Genomic DNA, 8057 nt, shown 5'->3' with positions numbered 1-8057 from the left:
GTAAGGGAACAGGGCTGTGGCGAGTTGAGGGGTCAACTAGAAAGTAGCTAGTTGGGTGGTGATCTGTTCACTGTTTTCCCGTCACCCAGACGGTTATATACTTGATTGTTGCGACATCGGTCATCTGAGTAATCGCGATCACCATCTTTGTGGATGCGTTGACGGATCATACGATCCTTGGTTGAGCGGAGGAAGCAGAAAGGAGTAGGAGGAAAATGTAAATGCCATGCAAAGTCCTACTCACTAGCATATTGTTTGGGGGGGGCATTGAGCTGAGGCTGCTTGCAACGGAAGAACTGTCCGTTTAACGATGTACTAAGGAGGTTTGTTTATTTTACCAATCAATAAAATGATCGACATTGAGGCTTAAATGCCCCAATAGGCGTCAACATTAGTTTTCAGCATGGCGTTGCAGAGATTGACCGCGCCTTATTGTATGAGAGCGTGAGAGTCCTCCGAAGTATCCACGAAGATGGGTTAGTTCTCCACGGGGAATCAGTTCCGGATGACAGTACTAGCGTTATGTTCCACATGTGCAGTTTTACTAGGAAGCAACTTTCACTCCTACGTCGGGCCTTAGGATGGCCTGTTCATCGGGTTCGTTTCTGAATCTGCGCGGCTGGCGCAAAAGTTTTCAGGGAAGGCTCTTCTTCTTCGCTGGGGACGGTTGATGTGAAATGTTTGGGTGCTTCGAAAATAGCGAAAGATATCTTATTCTTTCAGCCAGTTGTGTGGAGTTATCCCTGGACTCACTATTTTACTTATTCCTGGTACTACGCAAGGCACGGGGTAGAGATTGCAAACAAGGTTCTAGTAGGATGAATCTCGCTGGATAATGGAATGTTCGGTTTTCTGTGGTTGTTGTTGTTTTCATTGTCTTTTTTACCGTGAGAGGATGGTATTAATCGTCATCAAGCTACGGTTACAAGTCAAGGGGAATCCCACGGGAATTTAGGACCGTTGGTGCACCCTGGCAATGCGTTTGTTGATGGGAACAAACCTGGATTTCAGAGTATGCGGTGTGTCGCAGTTGATCTTCCGGCAGTTAAAATCTCTCAACATTATGGAGTGCGAGTGGTGTTTTATCTGGGGTTCTCAGTGGAGGAGCGTGAGTAAGGGTACGCCGTCTCCGTCTGATGGAAACGGTAGGTGAGGCCAGCGAGTAGTCAGCCACACCACCTTAGGCGTATAACAGTTAAAATTCCCGGTAGAAGAAGACCTTTGGGATTGTATAGGGCAGCGGTAGCAAGCAGCAAGGACGCTGGCGTCAGAAGATGGCTTCATATGTTTCAAAAATGACGGTTTTTGTCCAACAGATTCATTCACTTGCCACCGATTTCAGGAATGGACCCAGATTCGGTAGGACAGATGAGTTCTATACAAACTTTAGAAACGAGGTCAATTAGTTTGTTGTGGTTGTTTGAGAACTCGTGAAGATGGATTAGACAAACCCGAGAGCAATTTCAGGGAAAGATTCCTGGACGTTTTGTTCACTGTGTCGCCCCTATGGAACATCAGAAGACAAACCATCTTCAGACTGCCTTTTATGGATGGCTAAAAGCTTGGTACAGATGCATTTACAGAACAGTCGCAGAATATCCAGCAATATAACGCTGCGAACCTCGTGAGTCTGCAGCAGGCACGGAGCTGAAAATGTTCGATGCTGATTGGCCGATATTGTGATCAATCAGGGCACAGAATCATCTCGTTCGTAGCCGGTTTGCAGCATGTCCGCATAATGCTCGTGAGGTTTTTGGTTCTTTCGATCGACCCACCTCCGAACACATTCGCCAAGATGTTTACCGTTCTCCGTAAGATCAACGGAGTTACGTATTTCTTCGAGTGTTAGAGGTATCCATGGAGAGTTAATCATTTGTGCCGAAGACTAGAGGTTGAGTCAACGGTCTCACGATGATTTAGCTCACAATGATCTGCTTCACGATCTGCTCCTCACTGGAAATCCGTAAGCAGTGCTGTATCATTTTTTAGAATGCGCCGCTCAAGCCTATCCCATTATGACCGGTCGGTTAGAGCAGTTTCAGTTGGTAGTTGCATCTGGTCTGAGTCAGATGAAGAATTTACTAACCGGAAGGTCAGCGGTTCGAATCCGACTGTTGCCTCTCGGCTTACCGTGTCTAGGCTGGCAGTATCTCAGTCCTAGTGCTTCCTTCTGGTGGTGTGACAGTTATACACCTATAGGTTGCTACAGCTGAACGATGTGCATCTAGCTTGACTTATTTGCCCACACGCGTGTTGGAACCCCCCTCCACTCGGGCAAATATAACCACTGGGGATCATTAGCTCAGGATTTAAGACCGCAGTGTGCAAAAGACCAACGCTGTTTTGGTTGTCTTGCAGAGCGATGCATTTTTCGGAGCAGCCTCTAATAGTATTGTTATGACTTTAGTGGCCGGGGCTTTCAAGTGTTTGATGCTGATCTGTGGAGTCCTCTCAGGCCTGGAAGTGCCAGCCGGAACCCCGGGGCGTTTATCCGGAACACTCGCTATTTCAGCTAAAGCCACCATCTGGCGCAGGTCATCTGTTTTCATAAATTTGAATCTAAATGGAATAGTTAGCAAGTGATATCAGTGACCCACACTTTCCAAAGCCCAAGCTTTTCTCTCCCCCAATATGCTCTTGAGTAATTGACATCGTATAACCTTCCGATCGGCAGTGTTCTTGCTCATCCGGAACGACTCCGCAAGTACTCCCATGAGATCCATGACGCACGTACGTGCAAGCGTGAATATGAACTCAGGTCATGACACATTACGGAGCCAACTGAATGGCTGACAACCACTCGGCTTTCATTTGGTTTGTCTGATCAGTTGACTGACCAATGTTCACAGAAGACCACTGTGACATTAGCGTAGTTTGAATTCAGACAGGCTTTCCAGTGGAAACGGGATTTTCGAAAAGAGTGTACTGATTCAGCGAAATACACTCATTTGCAAACAAATTTGGTTTATCCGGAGACTCACATGGAGTCCGGCTGAACCTCTCGTTTGTGATGTTTCCAGCCGATTCCGTGCAGTTTGCTTTCAAGTAGGATATAGGGTTGACGGAACCTCGGGGACTGCGACTACCTGATGAGCCCTAATAAGTTTGAAACCCGTCTTGAGCTGTCGAAGAATTTTCAGCCACCTTATGAGTAGACGAAAGTCTCCCATCAACAAGCTGTTTTGAGCGTGCTAAGCCCGAATTGGTTGTCAGTTTGTCGAAATATAGGTAGTGCGTAATTGAATGGGTGCTTCCTCCGTGTTTAGCTGCGTTTATGTAGTTTTTTGTAGAGTATCCAATATCCTGTCATGTGATTGGCTAGTCGGTATATGCCTTCTGTTGCATCATGGTGGGATCGATTGCGATTTTGTTTTGCTGCGTTGTCAATGTGTCTCATTCCATTGGTTTGTTGGATGGCTGTTTTGGGGTGTTCCGGGTCTGTTTGGAATTGGTCCGTTCCCGGTTTGTGTTTCGTTGTGGTCTTCCTTCCTTGATTCTGTTTGGTTGTGACGGTGTCTTCTATTTTTGGTAGTTTCCTTGCTTCAGCCTGATTGTTTGTTTCTTTTCTCTTTGCCCGCCTCTGCGTTCTGTAGTTCCGTAATTCTTTTGTTTGCAGTGGCCGATAGACTGGATCAATTTCGATGTGTTTGTTGATAGCCTTTTCAGTAGAGTGCCATGCTTCTATGGATTCACGTTCTTTCTTTGTTCTCGCTTGAGCCAATATGTGAACGGTGCTCCAGTTGAACTTGTGTCCATCTTGATCTTCGTGTACGGAGACGAGCATTACAAGTATATACATCGCATCCGTAGTGGTCGGCGGTTGAGTGGTTCAAAGATCTCTGCTTGGAACTTTGTTTCAACAAAGTGTAGTCATGCCAGGAAGGCCGAAGGAGAGCAGTCAGACCAAGAACAGTGAGACCTCGTACTACGAGTAGTCGTGCTACGCGGCATTCTGAATAAAGTCTTCGACAGGAATGTGAGGGCTGTAAGTTGTTTCCTCCATGCGACAAGCATGTTCATGTTCATATAAGCAGCGGTTTTGCTTTCCTCCGAGGAAGTACGTGTTAGAAAAGGTTGGTCCTGAAACCCCACACTAATCGCTTGACAGTTGACCGTAACCATCGGCTCATTAGTCATGCGCAGCCGCATCAGGAATGGGAAAATGATGTCCTTCTGCGACCTCAGGTTAGGCCGGCCTCTTGCGGCTCATCCCTTTACCTATTAACAATGAACAAATAACACGTTGCTAAATCCACTAGGTCATTTTTACATATGAGCTCCTTGGAATTAAATGTGGGCGGTCGATTCTGGTTGCACAGACAACGGAGGTGACTCACCCACTTATGTGGTGGTCATCAACTGCTTCCGGCCAGTACGGACTTTCAGCATAGACGTTCGCATCGCGTAACCTGGCGGCCATCAACTGCAAATCAACCGTGAGCGCAGTTCGATCACGTGGCCACCAGACACTGGTGGAGAGCCACAAGACAGTTGGCCCCCTTCGAAGCACACAACTTGTTTCCGTTCACGCCATGGTGCCTGCCTATCATCCATCAACTGAAATCAACCGTGAGCGCAGTTCGATCACGTGGCCACCAGACACTGGTGGAGAGCCACAAGACAGTTGGCCCCCTTCGAAGCACACAACTTGTTTCCGTTCACGCCATGGTGCCTGCCTATCATTTCGTTTCCCTTCAGGCCCTCGCAAGTCAAAAAAGTGCATGCCAATCCTCCATTTTCAAAAAGAAACTATCAGAGTCCAACATTCTGGAGTTGAGCTGGCTCAACAACTCTCTAAAGCAAACCAACACTTTACTGGTAGCGAGAACGTGGATGAAGCGTGGTGAAATGTGAAAAGAGCAATTCCAGTGGTGTCCGGTGCTGTCTTTTCGACTTCTCCAATACAATCAAATGACCACTGGATATTGCGAGGTCGCTAGTCCCGACTGATCCCAGTAAATCGGTACCAGCAGACAGCAAGATGTCCGCAAATCCCTCAGGCCGAATAGGGAAGAGTCTAAAGAAAGAACGAGAGCTCTGGTGAACAACGAAAGCTCGGGAGATGGAGAAGGCTTTGCCGACTGGAAACAGCCATGCCTTATATCAACTGGCATTATCAACTGGCCCTAAGAAGCAACGGTCATTGAAACGATGAATGAAAAGCCGGTTCGTTGAATTGTTTGGAAAAAAAGGCGACTGGAAAGGTGGGCCAAAAATTTCTAAGAGCAATTCAGTTGGCTTTCTGCAACACAGCATCTGAAGATAGAGCATACGGACGAATACAGCCTAAAGCTTAATTAGTTGTTGGAAGAAGAAAAACGGTACAAAACATCAGTAAATAAACATGGGTAGGCACCACGACCATACGGTTTGTCTCCAGCCCTTTTTAACTAAGGCAGAGAACCGCTGATGCTATATGGAGTGAAGAAAAATTGCCTGTAGAAAGGGGCGTGTTTGCACTTGTCCCTATCTTCAAAAAATGCATGCGGCTGCTGTGTGAAAACCACCATGGCTTCAGCCTGGTAGTTGTGGCATCGAAAATGCTTTCTGGTGTTATCCTTCGAGGTTTGGCTGAACACTGGGTGAGATAGATCCGTGACAACCAAGCTGAATTCCACCCTCTAAGAGGATGCATCGATTACATTTACCCCCTTCGTCCAATTCTGGAAAGGCGACATTTCCAGCGACCAACAGTGCTAGTCTCTCTTGACTTGGAAGCTGCTTTTAACTCTGTAGGTCTTCAAGCGCTATGGCATTTTCTGGATTAATGGTGTCCCTTAAAATTCTTGACCCTTCTCAAGGCACTGTAGGCCAAACCCTGTGGACGTGTGAAGCTCTATAGGAATTAGTTGCCTGAGTTCAAGCAAGGCTGCCTTCTTTCACCCTTTGTCTCCAACTTCATGGCTGATATCATTATGAGGTTTCATTACCAGCGAGATAGCTCAGTGGTTACTGACCGAAGAGTCTATTGTTCGAACCTGACCTCTGCCTCTCAACTTCCTCTGTCTAGACTTGGGCAACTTGGCAGTATCCCAGCCCTCGTGCTTCCTTCTGGTGGCATGGCAGTTAGGCACCGAAAGGGTGCTACAGCTGAACGATTTTTTACTACCAGCCTTTAATGCCTTTGGGGTTGAAGTGCTCATGGGGCATTCGCTCGCGGATATCGAGTATGCGAACGACATAGCTCTTCTTGGATCTGACACTGTTGTCATGCGAACCATATTAAATAACTTAAATAATTCTGCCTCACAGTTAGGCGTGTGTTTCAAACCTGTAACGTGTAATTTGTTATTGCAAGACTGGGTAGGATCGAACCCCTGCCTAATGCTTGTGGATGAGCCACTCGAGGTAATAGACAAATTTATATACTTGGGTAGCTGAGTCAGTTCCGGTGGTCTTGCGGAAGATCATATTTCCATCCGGAGTGGGAAGACCAGAGCAGCTTTCGTGAACCTGCGTCACCCTTGGGGTTAGCATGACACCGGCGTATCCGTTGAGGATCGAGTGTACAGTGCTGCAGTGCTATACGGGTCAGAAATCTGGTCTCCGCCCGTCGAGGACGTCAAATACGTTCAGTGTTTGTCCGGAGCACTGCCCGAGTCTGGGGGAAACACCGAATCAGCAATACGGAAGTACTTCAAATGGTTTTCGATAGGAATATTTCTTCTATGGTAGATGAGTTGATCACACTCTATAGGTTGCGTTGGCTTTGTTCACCTGCTCCTTATACCAGTCGACCGACTTTCTCCAAAAGCTCTGCAAAGCCACGTGAAGGGTGGAAAGGAGCCAGGGAAGGTCAAACAATGATCTGGCATTGGAGTATGAAAGCTGTTGCCGGCGAATTCCGCTGCTCTGGTCGTTGCCGTCTCCCTGGATGGGGACAGTGAGACTGGACACAGTGGTTAGAGGCATTGTCAGGCAGTCCATTCTTGCACTCAGTGGAGCTCGTGCATCCAAGCTACTGCCTTCAATGCATCGCTTCCGTCTCACGCTTCCCATTTAAAAGTCTACTAACAACCCTATATTTACACATCAATTATATCATCTAGCCCCTCCGATTTTACGCAGGTCTCACCCCATCCCAAATAACTGTTGAACGAAACTGTGGCTACTATGAGCACTGAACGACAAATGCACGATTTTTGCTGCAGCAGCTCTGCTGCTGCTGATAATGATTTCGACGGTTTTGGGAGGTCTGCACACCTCACTGCTGGGCGTTTTTTATATAGCAACATAGGACCCCTTGCAATACGTTCTCATCCCTCCCCTTACCACCATTTCCTCGAGCCTTCTTTTCCCAATGGTATCTATGGCAGCCAACCCCAGTGCCCATTGCTGGTCTTCAGATAGCTCGCCGTTTAGGGCGTTGGGCTACTGGGTCCATAGCTCGAACCCCATTCTTCGATTTATTTTGTATAGTACTCGGCAAGTTGGTAGTAACCCACCCGCGTGCATTTTCTAAGCTTCTATGTGCCGAAAGAGCACCACGATTGAATGGTTTATTTCATATTGGTTGTATTTTGGTCATGGTGGCAATGCATGCCTGTTTCGGAGTGTTAAACAGTTGAATGTAGGTTCTCTCTTTGTCACAGATGCCAAATATCACCTACTCATTGCTTTCCTCGAACTCAGGAGGCACACAATGCCAGACCAAGGAGATTTTCGTCCTTGAAGAGGTAGATTGGACTGAATATGCCCTTTGTGACGAACATTAGGCCAACCAGACTTATGTAGCCTACAACCTTATCGAGTTTCGAGCCACGGGGTAAATGCACAACTGGTTATATGAACAACGACGATGGTGAACTTCATCAGGGCCTATTACTGATTAGTGAATGCAGCATCATCATCGACAGCATGACATCAGTGCTCAGCACCGATGCTCCACTGCCGTACAACCATGACTTATTTGAAAGCCTTATTGTGAAGAAAAGAATAAAGGTGGATGGGGGAGGGACTTAGTGCTAGCTTAACACAATCATTCCGAGGTGCCTACACCTCCAGACATTCACTCAGGCAATCTGGATAGAAATTGACAACAAGAACGCCACTGGCAT

This window comes from Opisthorchis viverrini, assembly GCF_000715545.1.
Source record: "Opisthorchis viverrini unplaced genomic scaffold opera_v5_97, whole genome shotgun sequence".
Taxonomy (NCBI): domain Eukaryota; kingdom Metazoa; phylum Platyhelminthes; class Trematoda; order Opisthorchiida; family Opisthorchiidae; genus Opisthorchis; species Opisthorchis viverrini.
The sequence above is the reverse complement of the archived record's forward strand: the minus strand, read 5'-3'. Positions refer to the sequence as shown.